We start from the raw sequence: 16,329 nt of genomic DNA on the forward strand, positions 1-16,329 counted from the left end.
TAACCGATCGCCCAAGCGGGTGAGGATAAAAGTAAAGTAAAAGTAAGAACAACTCCCAGTCCATCCAGCTGGGAAATAGGTTTCTGACCCTACACAGTAAAACTGAGGTCATGTGTTCAAGTGGGAAAATATTGCTGAATTGGTCATAGTCTCATAGACTAATGGAAAGGATAGTTGCTTTATAATCATTAAAGAAAAGCAAATGACTTTGTAATTGTGTTGGAAATGACTTACTCATATAGAGGCTCAAAGATCAAAAGGAATTATGATAATTAATCAGTAGCAATGTGTATGGAGAGTGTGTGAGTAGGGTTTGTGTGTGAGCTTGAAGGGTGTGTGTAAGGTGCATGAGTAGGGTGTGTGAGAAGCAGGGTTGGATCAAACACTGATGTTTAGCGGTCAAATACAAATACAAATACTTGTGACATTATGATGCAAAAATGCAAATATAAATACAAATACTTTTATTCCTTAATTCAAAAATACAAAAGTAGCAATACAAAATATCAAATTTTCCTTTGTTTATGGAAGAGGCAAAAGGCAGTAGCCTTAATCTAGCCTACTGCCTGTAACACTAACAAGTGTCGAAATACAAATACAAATACAAAATACTTTTTCTTCTGGGTGCCAAAATACAATTACAAAAACAAATACATTGAAAATGTATTTAAATACAATTAAAATACGAATACAATTGTATTTGATCCACCCCTGGTGAAAAGAATGTGTGTGTGTGTGTGTGTGTGTGTGTGTGACAAAGCTGTGTGAGTCAAGTATGTAAAGGTGAGTGAGTGGAAAAGTATACCTCCATAAAGTTGGATGAAATGCGACCACACTGGAGGTATTAAGTGAGTGAATAACTGTCCCACTCACTACCTGGCGACTTTACCTGGCCCAGAAATGATGACCTCACCAAGCAAGCATGAAGGATTAACACCCGGATGCGATAAGCCAGTGAGCCAGTGTTTTGATCACAACCGCCTGCCTGGATCAACCGGAAAATTTGACACCTCCAGTTTATTGTATCTGATGATTAAACCCTTATGATACTTGAGGGGGGGGTTAATGGTAGGTTGGGTTAGGTAAGGTTAGATTAGCATTAGGTTAGGTTAGCGTTAGGATGGTTAATCATAAGGTAAAATAAGTTGTGGGGTGAATCCTTATGACTGGAAGAACAATCACGCAAAAGTATATGGTATTCATCTGTTGAAAGTTGATGGAGTTGATTATTGAAAGATTGACAGAATCTGAATCTTTTTTTATTGGTAGGGGGAAGGGTGGGGGGGAGGGTGCTAATAAAAGTGATTTTGTGACAACTTGCAACAACAAGAACCAACCTTGTCTAATTTGATCTATATAATGTTATGATGTTATGGATGTCTTATCTTCTCTCTCATTGTTTGTATACCTGCACTACCTACGTACATTGTTTGTACGTACATTTGGACTGTCTATGTACGTGTTGAATCAATATGAACTCGCATGACCTTTTTAACTAATTAATAAATGTTAATCTATCTATATATCTATCTATCTATCGCTACTTATTTATCTATCCATCTAATACGCAGATGAGACAGAGGTTTATAAGTCATTATATGTGTTTTATATAATTTCTTTTCATTGTATAGTTTCAGACTTTTTTTTTACGGGGATTAGTTCACCCGGGCACAGGTCACTACTGACTCACATGGAGGCCTGGGGGGCGAAAATGTAATAATAATAATAATAATAATAATAATATTATTATTATTATTATTATTATTATTATTATTATTATTATTTGTAATAATAATAACTCATAGTAAATACAATTTATAATGCAAATATAAAATTGAAAGTAAACTAATAAAATAATAATGATAATAATGATAGCAACACTGTAATAATAATAATAATAATAATAATAATAATAATAATAATAATAATAATAAATGAATACAAAAATGAAAAAAAAAGATAAAAATGAGAAACAATATATGTACTGTACATATGTTGTGTAGTCAAAGTAAAAAAACAATTGAGACCTGCAATTGTGTGTAAATGAGGCAGAAAGTCAGATGAGCTATATTCTTTAAATAAGCCGTTAATTATTTTATTACAATTATTATTTTTATTATTATTATTATTATTATTATTATTATTATTATTATTATTATTATTATTATTATTATTATTATTATTATTATTATTATTATTATTATTATTATTATTATTATAAAAACTGTTTAATAGGAAAAATGATAACAAGATCTTTCGTTTTTATGTGATTTATTGTACCAAAAACAAAATGTCAGCGAAACCATAGGATAAATATACGAGTATATATGTTGAACTGTCTATCATAAACTGTGAGAGATATACAGTATATAACTAAAGCCTTGGGAGATATATTGATGGTTATATATTAAACCATTAAAACATTTTATATAATATATGAATACATAAGTGTATACATTGGACTTATGGGAGCTAGTAAGCCGTTCTTCAGCTAGTAAGCCGTTCTTCAGCTAGTAAGCCGTTCTTCAGCTAGTAAGCCGTTCTTCAGCTTGTAAGCCGTTCTTCAGATAGTAAGCCATTCTTCATCTAGTAAGCCGTTCTTCAGGTGTAGTAAGCCGTTCTTCAGCTAGTAAGCCGTTCTTCAGCTCGTAAGCCGTTCTTCAGCTAGTAAGCCGTTCTTCAGCTTGTGTTCTCTTCAGATAGTAAACCACTCTTCATCTAAAGTTCTTCAGTAGTAAGCCGTTCTTCAGGTAGTAAGCCTGTTCTTCAGCTAGTAAGCCGTTCTTCATCTAATAAGCCGTTCTTCAGCTTGTAAGCTGTTCTTCAGATAGTAAACCACTCTTCATCTAGTAAGCCGTTCTTCAGGTAGTAAGCCGTTCTTCAGCTAGTAAGCCGTTCTTCAGCTAGTAAGCCGTTCTTCAGCTAGTAAGCCGTTCTTCAGCTTGTAAGCCGTTCTTCAGATAGCAAACCACTCTTCATCAAGTAAGCCGTTCTTCAGGTAGTAAGCCGTTCTTCGTTTAAATAGCTGGGTTTTTTCTGGGAAGCTGGAAAAAATATGAGAAAACGAAAGAGAAAGAGAGAATGATGGAGAGAGAGAGAGAGAGAGAGAGAGAGAGAGAGAGAGAGAGAGAGGGGGGGGGTGAGTTCAGCGCTAACAGACAAACACGCGACGACATAACCCGTTGACGTCAGGCAAATAACATTTCGGGCAGTCTCCTGGACCACACACTGTAAGACACAAACACAGCCGGTTTTAAGTATTCAACACAGGCATAAAAACTATTACTATATATCTATCTCTTTATCAATTAATTTAATTCTTTATCTTTATCTATCAATCTACAGGAATCTCTATCATCTACAGTATATCAAGCTTTACTTTATCCTCTTCGTCACTGATCCACTGCTTGGGTGGTTGGTCACGTCTGTCGGTATATGCCTCCATCCCTGTCTCTGTCTCTCTCTATCTCCCTCACAAGTAGTTTAATAATAAAAAAACAGAGCGAGTACTTACTGAGACATCTAGGCCCTTGTACGGCTCCATCTTTGTAGAGAGGAATAGCCTCGGCCAACACCACCATCCACACGACCATCACCGCCACCACCAACCACCTCAGTAAGCCACCTCGTAACATCACCACCACTAACACAAGTACCTGCTGAAAGGTGGAGGTGGATTGACATTTCGTGGTGGGATGGGATGGGATGGGAGAAAGGCGTGAAGGAGTGAGGAAGGGAAAGAAAATGGGAGGAGGGAAGGATGAAGTGAGGGATGGGAGGAAGGGGGAAAGGAAAGAGATTGGGGAGGGTAGGATGGAGGAAAGGAAAGAGGGCGGGAGGGAAAAAAGTTGATGTTAGCTCCTCAATGTCATCATATATATATATATATATATATATATATATATATATATATATATATATATATATATATATATATATAATATTGATTTAGTTAGCTAATTACATACAACAATCATATTTTTGATCCAAGTGAATATTTAAATGACTAACGAAAGATAATGAAAAAGAGCCGAGACTAATAATTAAGTTAGTAGAGATACACTGTAAATGGAAAAAAATCTGATGGCTTTTTAAATTATTATTATTATTATTATTATTATTATTATTATTATTATTATTATTATTATTATCATTATATATGATGAATGGTCGTGTAATATACCAGCCAATTGCAAGAACGGTTATGGGGTGTACGACGCCATTTACGATGACCTTCTTGCCCTGGTCTTTTTCAGTAATATCGCCTTTAACTCATGGAATTCTGCACTTTTCGAAGCTTTGGAGGAGTCTCGAAACAAGTTTCCTGGTGGGAATTATTAGCTAGTGCTGTACTCAAAATATCGAAACTTCGAGATCTCTCCAGAGCTTCAAAAGCGTGGTATTCCTAAAACAAGATCAGGGCAAGAAGGTCATCGTAAACGGCGTCGTACACCCAACGACTGTTCTTGCAATTGGCCCTTATAGTACGGTGAACATAGGGATGGATGAGTGGACGGTTGTGTTACGCAAAGTATGTCGCTGTGAAATAGATGTGAACGCTTACACACAGAAGTCTGGAATGAAAATCTGATCAGTGGGGAGTATTCTAAAAAAAATCCATCATGAAAAGACAAATCTATTCATTATACTTAATTTATCATAAAACTTACATCGAGTCGAACCCTTAAACTCTACCGTGAAATAGAATCCACTGTAAATCATATTCTACAAAATGTTGTCACAATGTTGGTTAAATAAGTTAGAGTATAAGGCTAAGATTATATTCAGTTATATTCGGCCCGAGTTTAGATATCCAACCAAGGTGCTACTTCGGGGGGAACTTTTGCCGCCACAGCTGTTTCATCTACAACTGGAGACGGATAAGGAAAGAGGGTATAGGTCCAACTCTATCTTCATTCTACAATCTACACTTCTTGTCTAACCTATTAAAATAATGTAAATGAGTTTTTGCTTTACCTTTAACTACTAGAAGCTTCACTATAAGGTGCCTTGAGAACCGTCCAATACGAACTACGTGGGAACTAAGAATGTTGACTACCTTGGCGATAAGATAACCTCGATAAGATAAAGTGGATACATCAATTAAAGTAAAAACATATTAATCCTAGCCCCGCCCACCCCAGATACGGCTCACAGCTATGAACCTTAACACCAACATGCATACGTACCTACAACTGATTGAACACGATCCTAATTTAATCTAACCTTGGATATCAGAAAACAGAAAGGAGAAAACTGGCCTTACAAAACATGGTGTAACACAGTACTACGTGGTATGAATCACACACACACGCACACACACACAAACACATACACACACTGAGAATTCCTGTCAACACTACGTGACGTGGGAGAATCCCCTCCCACCTACACCCATGTGCACGATGGGATGTAACGAGACAGTGGATCCCTGGATGAGTGTCATAGTGCTAAAGGTGGCGGTACACTGGGCACTTTACTTCCATGTTACCCGTATTGCTGACCGTCGGCCTGATGGCTCAGCATGCAGCAGGATTTCGGCTGTTGCTATTAGTGGACAATGGTTTGGCGGGTATATTTGCTGGCAGGATTAGTGCTCAAATGAGCTTCATATAATTTCAAGTAAAATTTTTAATTAATCATGAAACAATAAAAATTTAAAATATAACACATAAATGGAGACATATTTCTACTTATTGGTCACGTTAAAAGTTCTTTAGTATTATTAAATCACTATTCATGGTATTCTTTGACCAGCCAGCCGCCGCCACTTTTAAAGAAACTTCACCACACACCCATTGTTTTTTCTATAGCTTTTGCAGACGCCTCACTTGCTTCAGCAATTGAAGAACTATAGCACAATCTTGTAAGACCTCAACTGTAGTAACGGGATCCAGTGTGCCGCAGCCTTCAGATCCACCTATCAAGAAGCACTCAGTACACCGGCCATCTCACCTCCCTCTGATCAGTTTGGGACAGATGTTCCTCACTCCTGGCTAACACCTCCAACCATCTCGGAACGGATTCTTGTCCACCTGCAGCAGTTCTACACTACAGCTGCCTCAAGGCTGCAAGATCAACCTCTTTCCAACCAGTGTAAAAAAGATGAGTCATAGTTAACATGTACAGTATGTACTGTACTGTACACTCCGTGTCTCTTCATTTTGAACTGAAATATTTCTTAAATGACCAATGTCAATGTCAATGTCATTATATGTGAGGTGAGGAGGGGGAGCTGAGGTAGGGTATTATTATTATTATTATTATTATTATTATTATTATTATTCTGTATCTGAATGGTCCTGTACTGTACGTTGAAGATTGCCTAACCTAACCAAGCCTCACCAAACTTAGCCTCACGTAACCTAAGTAAACCTAATCTAATCTAACCTAAATTAATCCTTATCTAACTTGGGATATCAAAAAAAACATAAAGGAAAAAACTGGCCTCGCAAAATATGGTGTAACAGTACTACGTGGTATGAATCACACACACACACACACACAAACACACATACACACTCACTCTCAGATTTAGATTGTCTATGCGTTGTCGAAACAAACTTGTCACTTTGAAGTATCTTATTTTCATTCAATTGTTTCTGTAGACGTGTGTGTGGGTGTGTGTGAAGTAGTACATCTGATGTGAGAACAGGTAAGGTTTATAAAAAAAAATCCCAGGGCCTCTTAATGTACTGTATACGCATCTCTCTCTCTATCTCTCTCTCTCTCTCTCTCTCTCTCTCTCTCTCTCTTTCTCTCTTAACCACTTTTTTTAATTATGTGGATGCCATATGATTTTGTTTTGTTTCACTCGCCCCCCCACAAAAGCACAGGGACTAGTGTAAGGCGAAGCTTCGTATTTCAGCGTCCATCTGGGAAGTCGCGTACTTTATGCTTGGGTCTAGAGACTGTAGACCTAGCGAACGAACATGAACAAGCACAAACGAACAAAGGCGATTGCTCGTTCTTGGTCGTTCGTAAGGTCTGCACACGCGCTTTTAGACTTAGTGATTGTGTTAGGTAGTTACGTGTGTAGTGAACCTGGTCTCCCTGAGCAATGTGGCAGAGCTGTTAAAGATTCCTCTTTCCACCATCCCGCCCACCAAACAACCCTCTCCTGCTCAGTGGGTGAAAGGAATCAATGAAGGATAGGACTCGTGGCAACGGATTTAAGTTGGATAAGTTTAGGTTTAGGAGGGGGATAGGAAGGAACTGGTTTACAAATAGGGTGGTGGACGAGAGGAACAAGCTTCGCAAATTTGTAGTACAGTAAGTGCTGGAACGCTGGAAAATTTCAAACGGAGGCTGGATAGATTCATGGATGAAAGAGAGTGGTAATAACTCTCGACAGGAGCTGCCATGCACAGGCCAACTGGCCCATTGCAGACTCCTTATTTTCTTATGTTCTTATGTTCAGGTTTGGACAGTCAAGCACTCCATGTTCCCAATCGAAAGGGCTAAGCAATTTTATGTAGAAAGTAGATTAATAAGTGCATTGGAATCGCTATTACATAGTTAGATAGCTCGATGGATAGATAGATAGATAGATAGATAGATAGATAGATAAAGTCTACCCCTGTTTAAAAAAAAATATTATCATACATCGACAAACAGAAATACACACACACACACACACACACACACACATATATATATATATATATATATATATATATATATATATATATATATATATATATATATATATATATATATATATATATATATATATACGCTAACACAGGCTCGGAAACAGTCACCTATGTATTCATGAGAACACGGATACTACACACAGACATTGTCATGGATAACAGACACGGGCGGACACTCGTTTACTCCTCCCATGATATACGTACCTGTACTTCTAGGAGGGTGACTGACTATTGAGGACACGGTAACATTTTTCAAATATAAGAATTTACAGTGGATTGGACCTGAACTTAAACACGGTAATACTAGGAACTGTCATGATGAATATGAATGACATGAATGAAAAAATGTGGCTCTCTGTGTTGTCGAGTTACATACATACATACATACATACTGTACATACATACATACATACATACATACATACATACATACATACATAAATACATACGTACATGCATACACATACATACATACATAGTAGTTCAATCAAGGCATATGTATATGCCCTGTTAATGTGATCCGTTAGTATTGAGAAAACCTATATCCATATACAATGTATACCTGTACTGTCTATGTACAATGTATACCTGCACTGTCTATGTACAATGTATACCTGCACTGTCTATGTACAATGTATACCTGCACTGCCTGAATCAATGTAATCTTGTCTGATGAATTACTGAATAAATATTTTTTGTATCAAGCATTGGGGATATCAACTTGAAATCTGGGATTTTTTTTGCGTTGCGTCACCACCATTTATACAACCAAGCAGGAAACTTAATAAAAAAAATATGTTTATCTTAACGGGAATTTCCTCACCTAGTGCTTTATGGGTAGGGTTTAGTAGAAACATAAATTAGTGTTATCACCTGGATGTGTCGGAGTGGGCGAGGACCTTCTTCCTGTCTCTCGCCTTCATTCTGTAATCAATCGTGGACGGATCTCCACGCGTATAAGTTAGTTACCCTCCAAGGCACACAGTATTAGAGGTAAGTGCAACAGTTCTTTAAAGGCGGCCTCCATACGTTACCTCCAAATACACATACTACCTCCACACGATTCCCTAAAGGCGGCCTCCACAAATTACCTCCAAACATTATGTCATATATTACCTCCAAGACTCGGCAGTAAAAGTAAACCAGACGGTTCCTCTACTTACCACCTCCACAAGTTACCTCCAAACAGTACCCCTGAGGCTGTACAGTCATTTATAAGTGATGTGGCAAAAGCTTCGTTACAAGTTGTTTACATCCTCAGATCAGCTGCTAGACGTTATAGGACCTCTACTTAATGCAAAGTTGTCTCCTCAGCTGGACTGTTGAATTAAACTGAATTAGGAGGTTAAGAGAGACACAGAGAGAGAGAGGGGGGGGGGGTAAGGTCTAGGAAAAGGAAGGACAAGGGAAGGGTAAAGGATTAGGAGAAGGAAAAGAAGGAGGATAAGGAGGAAAATGCTCTCTTTGGTTATCACTGCAAGTATGGCAAACAAGAGGAGGAAAATAGAGGAGGTGGAGAAGGATTCCTTATGCCTATCACTGTAAAAAGAGAGAGACAGACAGACAGTGCGCCACCTACAATATTAACACAATGGGGTTAGAACTATATGCCTAAAGCATCTTCGATAGGTGAAGTTAGGTTATGTTAAGTTAGGGAGGTGAAGTTAGGTTGTGTTAAGTTAGGGATAGGTTAAGTTAGGAATAAGTTATGTTAGTTTTTGCTAAGTTAGGGAAGTTTAAGTTAGACTTGTTATGTTAAGTTCTTTCAGGGGTTAGGTTAGGGTAAGTTAGGTTATTCTAGGGACTAGTATAACTTATATTAATTTTAAGTGAAGTTATGCAACGCTCCTGGTCTACGTCTGGGTGTTGGGATTAGCGTGTCACAACCAGAGGTAATGTTATCTTTACAACATTACTACAGTCGACACGATAACATTATTGCAACACGTGCAATATATAGCAACAACATTTATACCATCACTATTTTCTGAGTTCTATAAGATTAAACCTTCACGAGGAATGTGTATATAATAATAATAATAATAATAATAATAATAATAATAATAATAATAATAATAATAATTTTATTAATAATAATAATAGTAATAATAATAATAATAATAATAATAATAATAATAATAATAATAATAATAATAATAATAATAATAATAATCTAGCTCATTCTGTGGTCACCAGCGATGTCAGGAACCAAGAGGATGATGGTGGCGGTGCTGACTGTAGTCGCTGTCTTGGGAGTCATAGGGATGAGGACAGCTGAGGCCGCGGTGCATTTCGAGCCCAAGTGTATAGGTAAGAATATAAACCTTATACTGTATCGTAATCTGTGTTTAACACAATACTTTGTATTTAATCTATACATTGAGTTTAACAGGGGTCTTAAATACCTGTAAAGATCTAGAAATACAAATTAACTTTGGGTTTAACTCGTATTTTTGGTCTAATCCTTGGTCTAAATTTTATACTTACTTTCACCTGTATACTTTAATTTTTCACCGTGACTAATCGTATTAACAAATCTGGTCACGGTTTCTCTCGCGTTAGACGAAAAATAGCACTCGTTACGTTGTCTCGCTTAGTGTTGGGTTATAAGTGTGGTTAGGTTTCCGGAGAACCACTGAATTCTTAGCTTTGTAAGAAAACGTGACGAGATTTGGCAATACTACGATTAGTCTCATCCTTACGTTTTGCCCAATTCTTTGGCCACAGACTTGTACTTTAGCTCTCTATTACCACTGCTCTCGATAAAAAGGAAAATGTCATTGTTAATCTCATTTTTTAGAAAATTTTAGCTGCGTTTGAGTTGTTAGGAAATGCCACGATGCTCTTACATACACACTACACCGGGCATGTTGACTCACCCGTACATCCTCACACGTGTACACATTCATGAAGCACACACACACACACACACCAGTGCAGGAACAAGGTGTTTCGACCTTAACTTTTCAGTCATAAGATGAGATGACCTAAGACATATCTATTTAAATGATTGAATCGCAAACTGTTTTTTGACGTTTCAGTCCCAGACGTTTTAACCTGTTAAGAATTATGGCTCAAACCTTTGAGAATGATAGTTTAACCATTTGAGGACGATGAATTAACTTATTAATATATAATAATTTAAACCAACGTCCTCCAGGGGTTGTGTTTAGTTTTTCCGTCCCTACTTATTCAAGCTTTCCAACCCTGTTCCCTAACCTAACCTAAACTAATCTAACCCAACTTAACTAACCTAACCAGACCAGAGCGTTCAAGGTTGAAAAGATCTTGTTTATGTATAATATATTATAAGAATATCAATTGGTTTTTTTATTAGAGACTTAGTATAATTTTTCTTGATATTTACTGTACATGTATCCTGATGATTTTTTTGTCTTAAAGTCAAAATCATTTATAATCTTATTTTAACCATTTATATTAATGACCTTCTTCTCTCTCCCTTCTACCGCTTCTCTCTCTCTCTCTCTCCCTTCTACCGCTTCTCTCTCTCTCTCTCTGTCGCCCAGACTGTGGACCTCCCACACTTCCCAGCTGTCCAGAGTGTCATAAATATGATACCGTGAACAAAGAGTGTATGAAACTATACAACTGTTCACCGTTGAAGGTATAAGAAGCTCCCAGTGCCATCACCATGTTGTCAATATACCACCACCACCATCAATCACCATTCTGTTACTATACCACACCACCACCACCACCATGCATGCCGTCACTATACCACCACCATTATCGCTCACCATGCTGTCGCTATACCACTACCACCACCATCAATCACCATGCTCTTACTAAACCATCCCCAACACCACACTATCAACATTACCACATTATTACCACACCACCAGCACATCAGCTCAATATACCAAATACATAACACAACTTCTCTACATACCACTATTGAAAAAATCTCCCTGTTGCTTCCATTAACACACAGCTGACTACTGGTTATGTTAAACTTTCAAGAACAGAAATTATGAACACTAAAACTTACAGCGTCTTTCTTAGGTGAGTGAGGGACTATTTACTCCACTGTGTCCATTCAAGAAATTAAGACTATCACTAAATAATAATTATACTCTTTGGGTAATTTTTCAAATCTTTAGCACCACAATATCCCGTAATCAAAACAAAAACAACATTCAAGATGGTGGTGGTAGTCAAAACAAAAGAACATTCAAGATGGTGGTGGTAGTGAAAACAAAAGGAACATTCAAGATGGTAGTGGTAGTCAAAACAAAAGCAACATTCAAGATGGTGGTGGTAGTCAAAACAAAAGGAACATTCAAGATGGTAGTGGTAGTCAAAACAAAAGCAACATTCACGATGGTGGTGGTAGTCAAAACAAAAGGAACATTCAAGATGGTGGTGGTAGTCAAAACAAAAGGAACATTCAAGATGGTAGTGGTAGTCAAAACAAAAGCAACATTCAAGATGGTGGTGGTAGTCAAAACAAAAGCAACATTCAAGATGGTAGTGGTAGTCAAAACAAAAGGAACATTCAAGATGGTGGTGGTAGTCAAAACAAAAGCAACATTCAAGATGGTGGTGGTAGTCAAAACAAAAGGAACATTCAAGATGGTGGTGGTAGTCAAAGCAAAAGTAACACTCAGGATGGTGGTGGTCACAGTCTGAGGATGATGACTAAGGGAACCAGTACAACATGGGCAAGTATCCAGTCATCAATGTATCAATAAACATAAAATACAATTATAAATGTGGTGATTTTTTTCCTTTATTGAGTGAAAGAAAAAAAAATACCTTCACTAAACCTTGGCCTGTTAGATAAAATGCGGACCACCCCAGCTTATTTTATATGATAATTAACCACCCTGACGCTAACCTAACCTAACGCTAACCTAACGTAACGCTAACCTAACGTAACGCTAACCTAACCTAACCCCTAGTTTTTTTTGAAGGGTGGTCACTCTTCAGGTGAAATATAATGAGGTCTTTTCAAGTGATCATATAATACGCTCGTCGGACTTACCTTGATGGGATGTTGGATGGGATTTTGTCCTATAAACAAAATCGATAGTTAAGACTTGATTTTAGTGGAATTTTGTCGTTTTTAACCAATAATTCGTTAGGTCTGTGTACAGTGTGAGTTAAGGGTTAATTTCTGGGGTTCAACGGTGTGTCGTTTTCTAACCCTTGTATGTCCAGGAGACGTTCAGTGTATACAGGGAGACGAAATATTTGATGTGTATTATGTGTATCGAAGACAAAGCATAATACGTAAAATATTTCAAAAAGTGTAAATAAAAAGCTACAAATAACTTTTTTTCAATTTTATTATGGTTGAAAATATTGTATACATGCGTTCAACATTCATTAAACTTATTAACATTATTAATTGTAATACTTATAATAATGCTTCACTTATCATACATTAAGCTAATCATTTGCATGCTTGGCAACTCAATAACTTGTTCTCGTCTAGATATGTGCAAATGATATTTAAGGAATGAGCAGTACATTGTCTTATGTACGTTGACGGGAGGGACGGCGTAGTGACCTGCCGTCCAGGAAGGGTGCAACAGGCTATGAGCCCTTTACCGGCGGGTGTATAACGAACTTCTGAACGGAACTGTCTACACTAGGAAGCTCTGTGGAGAACTATTCATAATACAGACATCCCTTGTTTAACGACTGGGATGCGTTCCTGAATTAAAGAGGAAGTATCATATCACAGACCAGTGGTTCTTTGTCCTCACCTCTTGAGTTCTCACATTTTCTCGAACCTCTTGTCAAAAATAAGTCTTAGAATTAGATTATTTGATTCATAATAATTCTTTATTTTTACAGCATAACAACAAAGAGGTGAAGTGGCACAACGACACACTTAGTAGTTACTAAGAACTTAGATTTACTCAATGATACACTGGCACAGCACAGTCTTAATGACTCTTTTATTCTTGCTTTTGATCAATGACGTTCGTGAAACATAGGTCATCACTTGCATCTAAACGGTCTCTGGCTTTCGTCTTAATGTGTAATAGCGTTGATAAACCTGCCTCGCACAGGTCACAAATGGTAGGACCCCCAGAGCTCTCTTCACCAACTGTGGGGACGTTTGGAGCCGATCACACAAGATGATGTCTCCTTGCATTGATTCAAATACCATTCGAATTTATTTCTTGGCCTTCAGTTCAACAAAACCATTTTTCATTATATCATTGTCATCCATGGAATCCAGGTTGAAAATAAATGGATCCCGTATCTATCTGTGCCAAAAAAACCTCACCATGATAAAAGTAACCTTGGAAGGACTGAATCGTTAAGAAAAAATACAATTTGAGTAACTTTGTAAATATATAAGCGAATCGGCCAACGTGTTTCGCACCCCAGGTTAAGAACCACCGTCATAGACTCTATCAATAACACGCTTTGGAAATTTAGATACAAGTCAAACAGTAATGACTCACTCGCTGGCAAGCCTTTGAGTTCCGCTAATATGGTCTCTATTTATGAGTGAATAAACGAGAGAGAGAGATACATTTTAGCATAAAACATCGATATCTTTACTGAAGGAAAACAACTATACTCTGGGTATACCAACGAGTGAATCAATCTGTATTTAGTTTTCAAGCTCTCCAAAATACGTACATAATTTGTACTCATTACATTATGGAAATTTTTGTACATGTCAATTATGGTTATGTTAATCTAGTACAAATTATTAGATGTTTTTATATACACACTTCCATCATAACAAAGCCGTTTACAACAGAGGAAAGATGTTTACTTACATAAATACAAGTGGACACACGACTTGGCTCACCTGAAGATTAAACACCCCATCTTATTTTACTTGATTAAACACCCTAACACTACCTGGGGGGGAGGGGGGTAGGTTAGGGTATTAGATCATTAGGTAGAATAAGGTGGGTTGTCTAATCTTCAGGCGATCCCTAAATTTTTACATAAAAAACTTTAAGTCTTCACGCGCCGACGTCAACACCTGTGTAGGTGACCCGAGCACTGACAAGGAGTGACTAACTTAAAATTAATTGTAACTGAATCTTAAGTATATCATTTGATGAAGTAATAAGTTTATCTTCCGGGGACACAAGACGGTCGTAGCACCATTTAAGTCTAAGACCATCCCTTCCCCCCCTTCTATGTACTGAACTAAACAAACATTGTACTGAAAATAATCTGTAACACTCAATGCCACAACATCCTTGCCACTGGTGTCTGATAAAAAATATTACAGGTAAATATATGGATCCTCACCAATGAGGCTTCATATACTGTACACTGTAGGTATCACAACATCCGGACGAAAACCCAGGAAAACAGGACAATTCGCCAGGAATAAGACGATCCAGTTACACGAGCTATAGGTCCTCATTCACAGCTGACTAGGATGGGTTAACTGGTGCATGATAAGGACCTCGTACCCTTCATTCCACTCTTTCTGGGAAAGGAACCTTGGTTTTCTCGTTTGTAAGGCGAGCATAACAACGGAAGCCAGCAAAATTTTCCAGATTTCAAGATCCAATTTATGATCATTTCAAAACCATCTGTGAAATATAAATAATTATAATAAATATATGGCGGTAATTCTCTAGGCCAATGTATTGTAGTGCTATTTCCGGCAATGAGAGAGAGAGAGCCAGCCGTGAACCCATCCTTGAGCATCATGGGTAAACAATCTTGGGTGGTCTCACTATTGAGCGCCAGCAGACAAGAAAAACACAATTAACAGATCACTCGACTCGACGAAACACCCTTAAGTAAATTAAGTATCGTAAGTAGATATTATGTTCATACAGCACACAGAGCTCGATCATCTTTCTCGTACCTAGCTGTAACGTCAGGTACCAGTTCTGCGGCTGTGTAACTGGGGACAGCCGATTCTCTGCCCCATAGCGTCCCATTAACATACACTGGGCGTTTCGAAGAGACACAAAGCCAACTCTTATAACTGGCACACAAAAACATCTTCTCTACCATAAGGCACTTGTTAGAGCTCTTATAAACTCTTAGTGTCATTATTAGAGCTCTTATAAACTTAGTGTCATTATTAGAGATTTAGAAACCTTTAATGTCATTATTAGAGCTCTAGAAACTCTTAGTGTCATTATTAGAGCTCTTATAAACTCTTGGTGTCATTATTAGAGCTCTTATAAACTCTTAGTGTCATTATTAGACCTTTTACAAACTCATGTCATTATTACAGCTCTCGTAAATCCTCGCGTCCTTGAATATGATATAAGTTTTTAATATAATTGTCCCCATTTAAAATCCCCAATGTCCTTTGCATTTGGTTTATTTGATATAATTAACATATAATACGAAATTTTAATAAAACTCCTACTGTATCCTGACCTAACCCATCATATCACCTCGGTACCACACTAAACATAGCTTGTTCTTCTCTGTGTATCGGTTGAGTCCCTGCTAACCTAACCTGACCTGACTTAACCTTTTATTGGGGGGGTTAAGTTATTTTTTTCACCAAAGCCCAGGACTGTTTAAAGTATAATTGTATGTACCGTATTTATCTTTTGGGGAAACTTCTGATTGGCCATAAACAATCATGTGGACTGTTGATCATAAAAGTACATAAAACGGAATCTCATAAAATACCTAACAATATACCCTTCCATGATCCACTTTACGGATAATTTTTTTATCTTTGATAGTAAAC

The 16,329-nt window shown here is 37.3% G+C and overlaps 2 long non-coding RNA genes across 3 annotated transcripts; one reads left to right on the forward strand and one right to left on the reverse strand.

Annotated features, from left to right (window-relative positions):
- Positions 1 to 2,869: 2,869 nt before the first annotated feature.
- Positions 2,870 to 5,055, reverse strand: LOC121875557. 2 transcript variants are annotated; one of them, XR_006090631.1, is made up of 3 exons: positions 4,978 to 5,055; positions 3,515 to 3,659; positions 2,870 to 3,228 (listed from the first exon to the last, which is right to left on the reverse strand). It is a non-coding gene; the product is annotated as an uncharacterized LOC121875557 (long non-coding RNA). The 2 variants fall into 2 exon arrangements; XR_006090632.1 differs by having other exon boundaries at positions 3,515 to 3,656; positions 4,978 to 4,992.
- Positions 5,056 to 8,513: 3,458 nt separating this feature from the next.
- LOC121875564 lies at positions 8,514 to 11,391 on the forward strand. Its single transcript, XR_006090635.1, has 3 exons — positions 8,514 to 8,648; positions 9,852 to 9,965; positions 11,183 to 11,391. It is a non-coding gene; the product is annotated as an uncharacterized LOC121875564 (long non-coding RNA).
- The last annotated feature ends 4,938 nt before the right edge of the window (positions 11,392 to 16,329 follow it).

Source organism: Homarus americanus, unplaced genomic scaffold (assembly GCF_018991925.1).
Source record: "Homarus americanus isolate GMGI-L3 unplaced genomic scaffold, GMGI_Hamer_2.0 scaffold39745, whole genome shotgun sequence".
Classification (NCBI taxonomy): domain Eukaryota; kingdom Metazoa; phylum Arthropoda; class Malacostraca; order Decapoda; family Nephropidae; genus Homarus; species Homarus americanus.